The sequence below is a fragment of the Microplitis mediator genome, chromosome 2 (genome assembly GCF_029852145.1).
Source record: "Microplitis mediator isolate UGA2020A chromosome 2, iyMicMedi2.1, whole genome shotgun sequence".
Lineage (NCBI taxonomy): Eukaryota > Metazoa > Arthropoda > Insecta > Hymenoptera > Braconidae > Microplitis > Microplitis mediator.
Genome location: NC_079970.1, coordinates 10713403 through 10729235, shown reverse-complemented (window position 1 = coordinate 10729235; position 15833 = coordinate 10713403). Strand labels below are relative to the sequence as shown.

Genomic DNA, 15833 nt, shown 5'->3' with positions numbered 1-15833 from the left:
ACTAATTCGGTATCGCGCCGAGTGCTCTACCAGTTGAGCTATCCGGCCCTATACTATATTCCATTCAATTTGATCTATAACTTATTGAGCCACACCGTCCATCGTACGGTAATACACCATTTAAAAATAGTGGAAACTAAGCTTACTACTCTTAATATCAAAAAAGAAGCGCGGCCTGATGGCCTCCCGAATATCTTTCTGCGAAACTGTTCTGTGGGTTACCTGACCGTTGATCCAAAGACAATTGATCCCCGACAATTGATCCTTGCGACGATTGATCCGCCGATAAAATATTCCACACACATATAAATGTGAAAAATTACGCCCTTTTTTCACTAATTTTGTGTGCGTGTAACATAAAAAATATACTCACACACAAACTTTTCACATTTATATGTGTGTGAGTATATTTTATCGGCGGATCAGTCGTCGCAAGGATCAATTGTCGGGGATAAATTGCCGGGGATCAGTTGTTTTTGGGTCATCGGTCGTGTCACCGTTTTGTGGGGCGCTGTGAACCAATTACACACATCTTCAGACAATCGTTACTCCGTGGTGTTTTTCCAGCGCAATGGAAGGTGTCATATGTTACCCCAATTCACAAATCTGGGCCGAGATCAGATGTAACCAACTACCGACCTGTATGTAGTCAGTCATCCATTGCCAACCCAGTAAACACATTGACGTAAATTTGACGTCAGAGTGACGTTACGCTATGTCATTATTTACGTAAGATATAAGTCACGAATGAGTCAGGTGTGACTCATTATTTCACACTTTTTTACGTAAGATTATGATGTAAAACTAATGACGTATGCATGATGTAAATGTGATGTCTGTGTGACCTTCTATGACGTCAATATGACATATGGGTGATGTCAAAATTATCAATTCGGAAAAAATATGTTGAAAAAGAAAAAAATAAAATGAAATACTGAATTTTTGATTCGATTATTACCACGCGAACGCATTGTGAATTCTAAAACAAGATTAGATAACGTTAAATGATGAAAAAATCCTGGGCGTCTGCTGGGTTCGAACACGGCTCCTCTTGGCTGGTAGTCCTGAACGTTGGTCGCTGGTCCACATCACGAGAGTTCAAATCTCGTGCTTAATTGATGTATTTAGAGTGAAATGCCGGAAAAGATAGAGTTAATAAGTTTTCGTGATGGATTTTTACAAAATTTAAAAAACTCCATGAACTTATATGAAATTTTATAGAAGCAATATTTGTCGGCCTGGATAATAATTGTATAAAACTTCATTAAGTTTCATCAAATTTTTTAATTTTTTGTTGTGATGTGAAATTTAAAAAATCTTATATAAAGTTTTGCGAAACATTAAATAATTTCACAAAATCGTATGAAATTTAATCGATTGAAAAATTGTGATACTAAACTTTAAAATCATAATAGCAAAAGAGTTCAAACTGTCGTTACATTTTCTTTGTCATCCTAAATGATATTTTCGATATATCATTTAAAAAAGTAAAGTTAATTTTTTTATGCTCACGCTAATGTTTTAATCTAAAACGTCTGAATGATCTATTACCGAGTTTATCGATTACTTTGACCCCAAAAATGTTCGACGTTTAGTTGTTATTTTTACACATTTACACATATTTGAAAATTCATTCTATGATTGTTTTATTTCAATAAATAGATGATAAAAAACTATGACTCGGAAATTACATCAGCATTGCGTAAAATACTGACTTGTCACTGATGTAAAGATGTGATTTAAGAGTGACATCCATATTACGTATAACCGTGACTTTGCTACTGACATAAATGTATGATTTTAAAATTACGTCATTATGATATGCGGATAATGACTTTATTATTACATAACAATGTGATGTAGATTCTATGTCAAACGTACGTAATACATAAGTTATAACTGTGACGTCGTACAAGAGTCATGCTTACATCAATATGATGTCACAAGCTTTACATCATATTTAAGTCATGTAGAACGTCAGATTGACATCATATTTACATCAGATGTCGTGACATTGCTATGACCTACGTATGACGTCAAAATAAGGTCATGTGTTCACTGGGAAGTTACTAGTGAAGCTAGTTGTACCTCAGTTCACTTTTGCATTCAAAAATATTATTACCACGAAACAACATGGGTTTATCAGCGGCAGATCCACAACAACTAATCTTTATATCTATATCAACTACATAATTAATTCTATGAATAGTGGATTTGATGTACACGGAATTTACACGAATTTCAGCAAAGCTTTTGATAAAGTTGATCATGATATCCTGTTAGGCAAGCTAAGTGAATATGGTGTTAGTGGGATTGCACTCGAATGGTTCCGCTTATACTTCTGGCAGATATTTACAAGTTGGAGTAGATGAGCATATCTCAAATGAATATGTAGTTACGTCCGGGGTCTCGCAAGGCTCTCTTCTTGGTCCGATATTATTCAATATATTCGTTAATGATATCGACAGCAAGCTTATATCCGAATGTTTGTTGTATGCGGATGATCTGAAGATATTTAGAAAAATAACCGGTGAGATTGATGTTGATATATTACAAAACGACATCAATGAGATTCACAGATGGTGTCAAGTCAAGAAGCTTATCTTAAACATAAAAAAAAAAATGCAGTGATGTCTTTTTCTCGGTCTCACCAAAATTCCAACTGAGTATTTCATTGGTGGCCAGCGCGTTCAAGAAGTCTCAGACATTAAAGATCTAAGCATTGTTGTTGATAACAAGTTAACCTTTGCCAAACACGTAGACAAGGTCACTCTTCAGGCCTACAAAGTGCCTGAACTCGGCATCAGATCCAGCAAGGACTTTTGTAATGTGTACTCGCTCGTTATTCTCTACTATACTCTTGTTAGGACCATACTAGAGTACGGAACCATTATATGATCTCCTTTTACTAGCATACTTAGCAACAGAGTGGATGCGGTGCAACGTAAATTTCTCAAGTCTCTTCGTTCTTTAGTTCAAATAATATTACTAACAAAAAAATCGGTCTATCGGTTGACCATGCGGGCCAGCCCCAAAACTTCCCGCTGTTTTCGAGCTCAAGGAGCTCCTTGAGCTCGAAAACATTATTGTGAACACAATTTCGAGCTCTTCGAGCTCGAAAATACTTTCGTATGCCATTGTTTTCGAAAAAGACCGTTTTTTAACATTTATTTCTCCCGCGATATCTCTTAGACAAATGACTCGACTTTGATGGTTGAGGTGGCAATCAACGCGTTTTAATAAATTCTAAAGCTGATTAGATTTTTGAGTTGTTTAGTTAAGTTGTTTTAAAGATAATCGAAAAAAACCGTTTTTTACCATTTCTTTCTCCAACGATATCTCTTGAACAAATTAACCCATTGAGATGGTTGAGGTCGCATTCGACGCGGCTTATAAAGTTCTAGAGCTGATTAGATTTTAAAGTCGATTGTTCAAGTCGTTTATGAGAAATCAATAAAAAACTAAAAAAAAAAAATTTTTTTTTTGTAATTGCCAATATTTTTGAGTATACTTGATCAAATGATCTGAAATTTTCAGGAAAGTTGACGGTCAACAAGCTCCTTCGATTGCCGCCTTAAACATCGAAATCGGTTCATTAGTTAAAAAGTAACAAAGAGTTTACACACACATACATACATACATACACTCGGACATCATTCTGAAAATAGTTCGAATAGCTTCCTAGGACCTCAAAACGTCGACATCTGATGAAAACTCGATTTTCGAAAATCGGGGTGAAAACAATAACTTCCCGAATTTTAGAAAGTTTACAATGTTCTTAGCGGGAAGTTAAAAATTGAAATAAAAATTGAAAAAATATCCTTTTTTAACATTTTCCTCGGCTATTTTATATATAAATGATTTGATCTTAATCGAAAATCATTGAAATCCTTATTTTAATCGCTGAGATTGATTTCTACCTGATTACATTGATTTTTAGAACATAATCGTGAGTAAAAATTTTAAGAACGCTTGTTTATTAAGTATTTTCGATGTTTTAATTTTTTCAAGTTCAATACATAACGTACCGTTTTCAAGTTTAGAAAAAACAATGAACTCAAAGGAATCGTCAAGTTAAAAATATCGTAAAGTAGGTTTTCGAGCTCTTTAAGTTTGGAGCGGGGGGAGGGATGACCTGCAACGCATGTATGCCTAAAAAGACGCGGAAACAGCCTTCTGTAAAACGGAAGTGGACTTCGGCCACGTTATATTAATTAATAAAACTTCTTTTCACTGAAAAATTTCGTCAATTCGTGAGGACGCATGCGCACATTATATTTTCCATTTACATGAAAATGGCACATGCAGAGTTTTATGCGCAACTGTTGCGACGTCAGCTGTACTAAAGTCGAAACCTTGAAATCGATTATCAATCAATTTCCATGACGATAGTTCGATTGTAAAAAATTGACCATTTTGGGTGAAAACTCGATTCTCGATTAAAATCAAAGACAACTTTACCATCCCTAGTACACTCATTTTTATAGAACTCAATCACAAAGTCATAACTGTAACTTAAATAGATTAAATTAGTAATCTGAAATAACTCACAAGCAAATAGTAAGCATCAAAGCTAAAATTAAGAGTGAAACTAGCTTTCAGTAGGGAGAAACATTTTTTATATTTACCCAAGAAACAAAACAAGTTTGTTTCTGACCACTGACTGAAGTCGTTCACAATTTATGTATGATATTATTTGTTTGTGGCATTGGGATGGAATCAGCCTGTTTAATTGACTGTAAAGATACTGAAACTTAAAGCTTCAATGATGAAATCATGGAAAAATCGATAAATTTAAAAATTGGTGTAGGAAAAAATAATAACGACATGTTTTCATTTTAGATAAGTAAAATCGCTTACAAATTATTTTTATTTAATAAGAAAAGTGATAACAAGAAAAGATGTCCTGATGACGTACTATGGCATTATCTATGTTCTGATGAAATATGAAAGTTTCCTGATTTAATATTTACGACAACCCCATATTTAAGATTAAAATTTAAAATAATGCCATTATGCAGAAAGAATATATATGGTTGTACCAAACAATTGAGAAACTCAAGAAATCAATTAACAGGGAAGCTGTTAAGCATGTGAAATAAAAATTCGTAGTTATCATTATCAAGTTTAACATAAAAAAAATGCTATTAAATTTGTAAAGTAACTTAAGAGCTTGCGAAATAGTGAATAACTCCATTTTAATAAAAAGAAAATAGACATAAAATAAAAAAATATAGATTATTGTAAATATCATAAAATTATAAATAATTAACAGCTTACAGAATCACAATTTCAAAATATCCTTGTATATAAGGAAAGATAAAGTGAGTTCTGATATGAAATCAACTCGATTTTATTTTCATTTTGATCTATTTAGTCATTTCCGATTAGAAATTTCAGCTACATGATCTTATTCCTTTTCATCTTCTGACAATGATGATAAACACATGAATCTGAAATAATAAAAAACAATAAAAACGATTAAATTTTCAAGAAGCAAAGTATTTTTAAGATATAAAGACACTTGCAAATAATTAGTTGAAGTTATATGAATATACAGTGATCGAATACGAAGCATTTGCTTATTTCTCTTATGAAAATAGTAAATATAACAAAAGTAAATCGGCGCTAGAAACTTAAAGTTTTTTTTATAGGCCCACACTGAGAGAAAAGTGCATGGTTGTGGTAACTAAAAAAGAATGAATATGAACGAATAATAATCTTAACTAATATATTTATAGTTTCTTGTACTATATCATAGTGCCCGAACCTATTTGAAAGTAATGATATCAACTAAGCATTACTAACACTTTTAGGTAGATTTTTTAAATAAAAAGTTTGGAAAATCCAAAAGTGCACGACTCATAATGCTTATTTGATCGTAAACATTAAAATATTCCGAAAGGGTAATGTCGCAGGCAAAATAAAAAAAATAAAAATAAATAAAATTTGAAGTACAAATGTTATTTATTTATATAAAAATGATAAAAAAAATAATTTTATTTAAAATAAAAAAAAAAAAAATAATAAATTTCAAACGTAAAAAATTCCGAAATTTTTCGCCGTACGATCTGTGAAAAATTTTACTTTTTTTTTCTATTTTTATTTTTCACTTGTTTATTTATTATTTTTATTTATTTATTTATTCGTCTAATCTCAATTTTTTATATTTTTATTTTCGAAATACCCGCGCCAAATGAATCGGTTAAAAGTATGGCGCAGGCACACTGGGTGATAGTATTAGAAAAAATTTTCGATCGTAAAGCACTCCCTAATGCTTCGCATTATGAGTCGTGCAAAAAAAAATACCACGCATGCGCACTTGTTGAGACGAATGTCCACACATATTTTTTAGGCTAAAATTAAAGAAAATGCGATTTAATTTTTTATTAATTACAATTGCATAACACAAAGTTAGATAGCCATTTTCGAAAGCAAATCCTTCTAGGGCAAAACGAGTCATTTAAAAAAAAAATGGAGTTAAATTATGGATTCTTTTTCGAGATATTGTGTTTTCAAGCTACAAAATTTTTTTACTGCTTGACGGGAAAATATTTTAGTTTATTTTAATGATTTTCTCGTTTCTATTGCACTGAATTTGTTTTCGAAAATCGCAGAAATAATCTTTATTACATTGTCTGTAAATTGGTGCATCATGTGAGATGTTTCTGTTCACTAATAAGACGATAATAACAGAAATAGTTGTAGAAAGGAGGCGAATAAAAATTTTCGATCGTAAAGCACTCCCTAATGCTTCGCATTATGAGTCGTGCAATAACTGTTGTATTTGTCCTCGCGGTCGATTTTTCGATGAATTTTGTCATAACCTATCATAATTGGTTGAGTAAGGTTCAAAACACCACTCGATACAAAAAAAAAAATATATATATATATATATATTAGGGTGCTTCATTTCGGAGCCAGATATTTTTTTTTCAAGTGCATGTGGAAATAACCATAGTTCAACACAGAAAAAAAATTTTCGCGCATGAAAAAAAATTCTATGTCGATTACAGACCTAGCTCATTGAAAAATTCGATTTTCCCATTTAAATAACATGGGAAAATTTTTTTTTTTAGCTTTAAGTATTTTTAACCTCGTTAACAAATCAATAGATCAAATACACTAAAACATATTTTTTTAGGAAATTGAACGCTCTACAAGAAAGGTCTTTTATCATTTTTCGATAAATCCATTTGTTTCAAAGTTATTAGAGCTCGAAGTAAAGTTGGAGATCGTTTTACTTTTCCGGTGAAACTATCAGACTTATCACAAAATGTTTTAGGGTCTTTTTTGTTGCCGATTTTACTCTCTACAAATTATTATCAGTAAAGTTTTTTCAAATTCCGCATTGTTTTCTAGTTATTTTCATTTTAATTTCAAGCTCTGAAAAAAGTGGTTCTGATCGAATTCAAGAGCTCGACATTAAAATGGAAATAACTAGAAAACAATGCGGAATTTGAAAAAACTTTACTGATAATAATTTGTAGAGAATAAAATTGTCAACAAAAAAGACCCTATAACATTTTGTGATAAGTCTGATAGTTTCACCGGTAAAGTAAAAAGGTCTCCAACTTTACTTCGAGCTCTAATAACTTTTGAATAGATGGATTTATCGAAAAATGATAAGAGACCTTTTTTGTAGAGCGTTCAATTTCCTACAAAATATGTATTAGTCTATTTGATCTATTGATTTGTTAACGAGGTTAAAAATACTTAAAGCTAGAAAAAAATTTTTCCCATCTTATTTAAATGGGAAAATCGAATTTTTCAACGAGCTAGGTCTGCAATCGACGTAGAATTTTTTTTCTTGCGCGAAAATTTTTTTTTTGTGTTGAACTATGGTTTTTTCCACATGCACTTGAAAAAAAAAAATCTGGCTCCGAAATGAAGCACCCTAATATATATATATATATTTGGGTGATTCGTTTTGAACGACTATTGCACGCCTCGGAAGCGAAGCGGAGAGGTTGTTTTTTTTTTCACTCCCACTTGAAAATATTGTTATAGACATTGAAAAAAAAAAATTCCCTGCAAGTTTCAGCCCTTAATTTTAATTTTAAGTACTTTATATTTGATTTTGAAGTTTTCCCATTTAAAATACATAGGAAAGTTGGGATTTTTTTTTAGTTCTCCGTAACTCAGCCGCATTTTAAGTTATCGGGTCGCCATTTGCGGCATTTTTTAGGCAATTTGATACTCTTCAAAAGTCTCATCAATAGTTTTACTCGGACTCTAATTGTTCTTTCTGTATTGGTTCTGAAAATAATTTTTTTAATAATAATTTAGGTTTTTAGTTGATATTAACTAAATAACGAAAATTACAGAAAAAGTGCAGATAACGATTTTTTAGGAAGTTTTATTCGCTACAAAAAAGGTCCTTTTAGTTGAGCGGCTTAAGTTCTCCGGTCACGTGATGTAGGGATTTTAGTAATTTTGTAAATAAAATATTTGTCAAAAGTTTTTCCGAAGTTCATCAATTTGACCCCTTCTAATTTTAATGACTGGATTAAATTAATGAAAGGAAAATTATTTACTGATTTAAAATTGAAATGAAATAGCATTTGGTGGAATGTTTTGACAAATATTTTATTTACAAAATTACTAAAATCCCTATATCACGTGAACGAAGAACTTGAGCCACTTAACTAAAAGGACCTTTTTTGTAGCAAATAAAATTTCCAAAAAAATCGTTATCTGCACTTTTTCTGTAAATTTCGTTATTTAGTTAATATCAACTAAAAACTCAAAGTATTATTAAAAAAATTATTTTAGAAACCAATACAGAAAAAACAATTAGAGTCCGAGTAAAACTATTAAGAAGACTTTTGAAGAGTATCAAATTGCCTAAAAAATGCCGCAAATGACGACCTGATAACGTAAATTGCGGCTGAATTATAGAGAAAAAAAAAATCCCAACTTTCCCATGTATTTTAAATGGGAAAACTTCAAAATCAAATATAAAGTACTTAAAATTAAAATTAAGGGCTGAAACTTGCAGGGAATTTTTTTTTTCAATGTCTATAACAATATTTTCAAGTGGGGGTGAAAAAAAAATAGTCGTTCAAAACGAATCACCCTAATGTATATATATATATACATTAGGGTGGCGCAATAAAACCGACTATTTTTTTTTTTTCCATCTCGCATGAAAATTTGTTGGTTTACGATGTTTTAAGAAGCCTCTCCACAAATCAGCTCGATAAAAAATTTTTAAGAGGTCGCTCACGAATTTCGAAAATATCAAAAATGATCGAAATTCGGATTTTTATTTAAAATTTTTTTTTTTTCTCGTGGCAGCAATAGTTTATATTTGTGAAATCATGACTATGCTGAAAATTTCAGCCCAAAATTTAAACATTTAAACGGTGCTCAAGAATTTCGAATATTAACTGATAATATGTAACTAATAGTTTGAATTAGTTTTTATAACTCAATTATTGTCATTTCACTTCAATATAACTTTTGCATAACCAATAATATACAGGACAGTCTTAAACAATAAAATTTGGTAAGTTTTAAATAAGCGAAAAAACCTAAAAATTGAATTAAAAAATAAAAAAGTATGTAAATAACTTATTATTTCTATTTCTCGGGTTATATTTTCATTCCTTGTCATGCAAATTGATGGTGAAAAAATCGAGAAGCTTTATTATTAATATTTAAGGGTCGCTCAAAAACGTCCAAGAGACTGCGCTCGGAAACATTCCAAATTCTTGAGCGCCGTTTAAATATTTAAATTTTGGGCTGAAATTTTCAGCATAGTCATGATTTTACAAATATAAACTATTGCTGCCACGAGAAAAAAAAAAATTTTTAAATAAAAATCCGAATTTCGATCATTTTTGATATTTTCAAAATTCGTGAGCGACCTCTTAAAAATTTTTTATCGAGCTGATTTGTGGAGAGGCTTCTTAAAACATCGTAAACCAACAAATTTTCATGCGAGATGGAAAAAAAAAAAAATAGTCGGTTTTTTTGCGCCACCCTAATATATATATATATATATATTAGGGTGATTCAAAAAACAAACAATTTTTTTTTTTTCTTCCAAACAGGTTCAAAAGTTTCGTTTAGATAAAAAAAGACGCCTGTGAAAATTAGAGCTCTTAATATTAATATTAACATTGTCCGCATTGCACTTTTCTATTTCCCATAAGAATAACATGGGAAAAATTTTTTTTATGTCTTCTGATTTTTATAAGTAGCTAACGATGCGTCATAGGAATAATTGGCAGGCATACTTTTGTAGGGAATTGAATGCTCTACAAAAAAAGATTCTCATCATTTTTCGCGGAATCTATTTGTTCAAAAGTTATTTGAGGTTGAAGTCGAATTCATATTTAATTTTGAGTTTTTCTTACTTTTCCGGCGAAACTATCAGACCTATTACAAAATATCATGGGACCTTTTTTGTAGAAAATTTTATTCCCTAGAAGTTATACCAAATAAAGTTTTTTCGAATTCCGCATTGTTTTCTAGTTATTTTTATTTTAATGTCAAGCTCCTAAAATCGATCAGAAGACTATTTTTTTTATGAGTATGACATTAAAATGAAAATAACTAGAAAACAATGCGGAATTCGAAAAAACTTTATTCGGTATAACTTCTAGGGAATAAAATTGTCTACAAAAAAGGTCCCATGATATTTTGTAATAGGTCTGATAGTTTCGCCGGAAAAGTAAAAAGATCTCAAAATTAAATATGAATTCGACTTCAACCCTAAATAACTTTTGAACAAATAGATTCCGCGAAAAATGATAAGAATCTTTTTTTGTAGAGCATTCAATTCCCTACAAAAGTATGCCTGCCAATTATTCCTATGACGCATCGTTAGCTACTTATAAAAATCAGAAGACATAAAAAAAATTTTTCCCATGTTATTCTTATGGGAAGTAGAAAAGTGCAATGCGGACAATGTTAATATTAATATTAAGAGCTCTAATTTTCACAGGCGTCTTTTTTTATCTAAAAGAAACTTTTGAACCTGTTTGGAAGAAAAAAAAAAAATTTGTTTGTTTTTTGAATCACCCTAATATATATATATATATATATATTGTAACGGGTTTTTCACCACCGGGGATCTACCGGAGTAAAGTCCGAATACACTTACGACTTTTGGCAACCTTGTTCAAAATTATTAGTTGGGCGCCAGATGATTTTATAATCACCAATCAACCATTATCAAAAATATAGCTCGGCTCAGGGTGGCGGATTGGGGAAAGGTCAGGCACTTAAGATTACGATAAATAATGGATCAGAATTAACAAAAATAATTAATCGTATATTGAACACAGAATAATAAATTGATCGGTATCACAAATAAAATTATCCGTTACAAAAAAATTAAATGCCGTTGTCGGCTTGACTCGATATAAACAAAATTATCCAAAAAAAATCGTAGTTGATCGAAATACAATTAGTTCATTGCTCGGAGAAACACAGTCGGTTATCGAAATAAAACAAAATACGTTTATTGTCCGGAGGCACACATACAGCGGAAGTATTAACGAAATACTTGACGAATGACGTCAGAGTATTCTTACACGGCGAGGTGACAAGACTGCTGTTGCGAATGAGACACAGATAATCCGTGATTCTCAGAATTGCTCGATTGAAATAAAATAAAATATAAAATAATATTTTATTTCGGTAACACGCTAAATTGTACGATCTTATAATTTTTACGCGTAACTAATTATTTAATTAATTATTATTACGTACGCACTGCACATTTTTTTAAATTATTGCACTCGTACACTTTGTTCAGTTTCACGCCGAGGCTTCGGCTTGTTCACTTGTTCACGGAGTCAGTTATTGTCGGTCGAAATTAATTGTCGTGATCAATTAATTTAACTAGTCGTTGATCAAAACTCGGATTGGTCGTTTTAGTCGTAAATCGCGTTGTTCAATCGTCGGGATCGAAATTGGTCGGAGTCGAATTGTTCACAAAAAAAAAAAAACGTGGCCGTTCAGTTCGGCATCTATCCCGGATCTCTCAATACAATATATATATATATATTAGGGTGGTCCTCATTTTGGATATTTTCGAGTTTCTATGCTCCCAGAGGCTTATGTTGTTCAAAATAAATAAAAAAAATATCCTCAAAGTTTCAGGTCTCTATCTCAATTTCAACCCGTGCCGCACAGCGACGTAAGTTTCCCATTTAAATAACACGGGGTTTTTGGCATTGAACGATTAATTTTTTATTCCGGCTAAAGTAATTGTTCGAAAAATTTGAAACTCATTAGACTTTATCCTTATATTAGCAGCTACTCCTCAGAATTTTTACAGATTTTCAGCTACTATAATTTTGGGGGTACAGCATGATAAAAAAAAGAAATAAATTATTTTTTTAATTTCTATCTAAAATTTTTTTTAAATAACATATCAAATCAGCCTGCATCCTTATCAGAAGTTCTTACTTTTTTTCATTATTGCACCCAAGTGGGTGAAAGGCATATCTTTTTTGCACTAATACAGTAATCAGGAGCTTTGGACGAGTTTTTCTTATGAACAAACGAATATTTTCAAAAAATTAAAGCGTACTTCGCTAAATAAGACAATAGTGCGTTAATGTGCCGTAGAGTGTATCTTAAAAGGATTTTTCGAATTCATTACGATCACCTCTCAAAATAGTTTCAATTACAACAGAACAAATTCCCTTTAAGTTTAAGCTCTTAATTCTAACGGGAAGAGTTACCGCAAAATTTTTTTTGTGATTTTTTCAAGAAATGTTTTTGTTTATGTTATTTGACTTTGTTTTTTTTTTTTCAAAAAAAAAAAATGCATTCAATTGATATCTGAGATCAGTATATCTATGCCACTAATCATATTATGCCTTAGTTTAACATTTAATAAATATTATCTATAAATTAAATTTCAATATTTGCTTAAATAAATTGGTCACCTTTAAGTTTATTATTTGTTTTAAGCAATAAATAATAAACAAAAGGTTGATAGTTTTGTGTATTATAATATCGAAATAATTATTTATTTACAATTTTCTAACTATAATTAATTGTTAAAAAAATAGATCTCTTTTATGAATAGATAGATTGAACTTAAAAAATCAAAAAAACAAAATTTGCGGCACGTGGTCCCGTTGGAATGAAGAGCTCAAACTTTAAGGGAATATTTTTCTGTCGTAATTGAAACCGTTTGTGACGTGATCGTAATAAATTGAAAAAATCCATTTAAGGAACACTTTACTGCACACTAATGCAAAGTTCCTGATTATTGTATTAGTGCAACAAAGATATAGCGTTCACCCACTTAGGTGCGAGAATGAAAAAAAGTAAGAACTTCTGATAAGGATGCAGACTGATTTGACATGTTATTTAAAAAAAATTTTAGATAGAAATAAAAAAAATAATTTTTTTCTTTTTTTAACTTCCCGCTAAAAAAATTGTAAATTTTCAAAAATTCGGGAAGTTATTGGTTTTGGTCCGATTTATGAAAATCGAATTTCTGAGAGATTTTGACGTTTTGAGCTTCTAGGAAGCTATTCTGACTAATTTCAAGATGATGTCCGAGTGTATGTACGTATGTACCCAGGTAAGAATTGCCAAGGCTGACTATAGGCCGAGCCTTGGCCCTGTTGTCACTTGCCAAGCTTCGGCAGCTGACCATTGGCCCAAGTTTGATTAATTAAGCCGAGCCGTGGGTAGTGACCATTGGCCCAAGGATCGGCCGTGGCTGGGTCCGATAGTTTAATTTTTGTCAAGCCGAGCCTTGGCAGCTGACCATTGGCCAATGCCTCAGCGTGGGTTAAATTTTTATTTAATATTAAAATTATCAACTTTACATGTATCTATATATATGTATATAGAGAAGACCAGGGCATAACGGTCTACCGAGTATACGATTAATATCAAGAGTTGAAATTTTCTGAAAACAAAAATTATTTGATATACAATAATTTCCATTTAATTAGTTATTGCTATGTACAAAACTTTAGTTAACATGGAATTTATATTTTTGGCGGGCAAAATGGGGTATCCTTTAAAAAAGTTGAAAAAAAAAATCTCTGAAACTTGATCAAATTTCATTAAATTCAAATTTTTTAAATGTAATATACATAAAGAAAAATTACATTTCACATCATTGGTGGATACGAAGGCAAAAAAAAATTTTTTTTTAGGGGCAGAGAGGCCCCCCTCCAAAAAATGATCTTTTTTTTTTTTATAAAATGGTTTTCACCATTAAGAATGTATTTCTTTCTCCTGACAACTATTTTTGGTTTTATAATACTCAAAAAAAATTTTTTCAGGTGTAACAAATTATTTCCCCTCGATTAGCTTAATTACTAATTGTTATTTAATAAAAAAAACCAATTCTATATTTTTTATTTGTCATTATTTTGAACCCAAAAAACGTGTTTTTTGATTTTTTAGATTTCAGAGTATTTTGCATTATTTTTAGTGACCGAATTTGCCCCAGCTATAGAGAATCAGCCGGAAAATGGATTAATATATGAAATTTTTTTTAATTTGACGATAAAAATATGAAAGAATCATTTTTTCAGAATTTTCGGATAGTCCATTTTGCCCCAGGTGTCATGCGTAGTGCTAAAAATGCGCAAATATATCGGATTGATAGCAATTAGACGAAAAAAAAAAATTTTTTTTATCTAATATTTTGGGGGGACTGCGTTTTGCCTACCCTACCCCCTTGTGCTCCCCCCCCCCCTTCCCTAGTAGTGTTACTCGATCTTACTCTTAATTTATTCATTTATATGAAATCATAAAATTATAAATTAATAAAAATATGTCATTACTCATCAGACAATTTTAAGTTCATTAAATAAAACTACATTTCACCTCATCTTTACGATCTAATATTTTTGAATTAAATTGTATTTAAATAATTAACAAGCAAAAAAATTATGATTATCTAGACATCAGATTTAGCACAGTGGATAGCGTCCCAGCCTAGTAATCAGAAGAATCTCAGTTCGAACCCCGGTAGCCCCCAAATAATTTTATTCGTTATTTCCCATTAATTTAGTAATTAGTTAATTACACTCCAATGTAATGTCGATAAAAGTGTGATCAAACATTTTTAACTTCCCGCTAAGAAAATCGACGATTTTCGAAAAATTGGGAAGTTATTGTTTTCACCCCGATTTTCGGAAGTCGAGTTTTCATCAGATGTGGACGTTTTGAGGTCCTAGGAAGCTATTCTGACTATTTTCAGAATGATGTCCGAGTGTATGTATGTATGTATGTATGTGTGTGTGTGTGTGTGTGAAACTCTAGCATAAAACGTAACTTGTTAGAGCTTGAAAAGCTCATAAACTAATGATTCCATGTAATAGCATTTTCGAGCTCGAAGAACTCGAAAATATATTCACAGTGATGTTTTCAAGCTCCTTGAGCTCGAAAACAGCGGGAAGTTTTGGGGCTGGCCCGCAGGGTCAACCGGCGCCCAGATTTTTTTAATTATATTTATTAATTTAAATAATAATATTTTAGATCGAGCATTGGGTGAGCCTTAGATTTTTTGCTTCCCGAGGTTTGGCCGAGGCTTGATATATCGTTTTCCAAGCCCTGGCCAAGGCTCAATTTTCCGTTTCCCAAGACTCGGCCAAGGCTTGATATTTTGTTCCCCAAGGCTTGGGACATGGACTTCATCCAAGGCTTGGGCCAATCCTCACCCAACGGTTCAGCCAAGGCTTGACCAAGGCTTGCGCCAAGGCTCGGGACTCTGGCATGACGACTGGCCAATGCCTGGTCCGAGCCTTGGCCAATGGTCCCTTCCTACCAGGGTAAATACCTGTATCTTTTGAACGGATGAACCGATTTTGAACTTTAAGGTGTCATTCGACGCG

The 15833-nt window shown here is 31.6% G+C and overlaps 1 protein-coding gene across 4 annotated transcripts in view; it reads right to left on the bottom strand.

Annotated features, from left to right (window-relative positions):
• Positions 1-4836: 4836 nt before the first annotated feature.
• Positions 4837-15833, bottom strand: part of LOC130678432 (uncharacterized) — a 64545-nt gene continuing 53548 nt past the window's right edge. For all 4 annotated transcript variants that reach the window (XM_057485623.1, XM_057485624.1, XM_057485625.1 and 1 more), the window contains one exon: positions 4837-5453. The gene's annotated coding sequence lies outside the window, so the exon portion shown is untranslated. The remainder of the gene's footprint in view (positions 5454-15833) is intronic.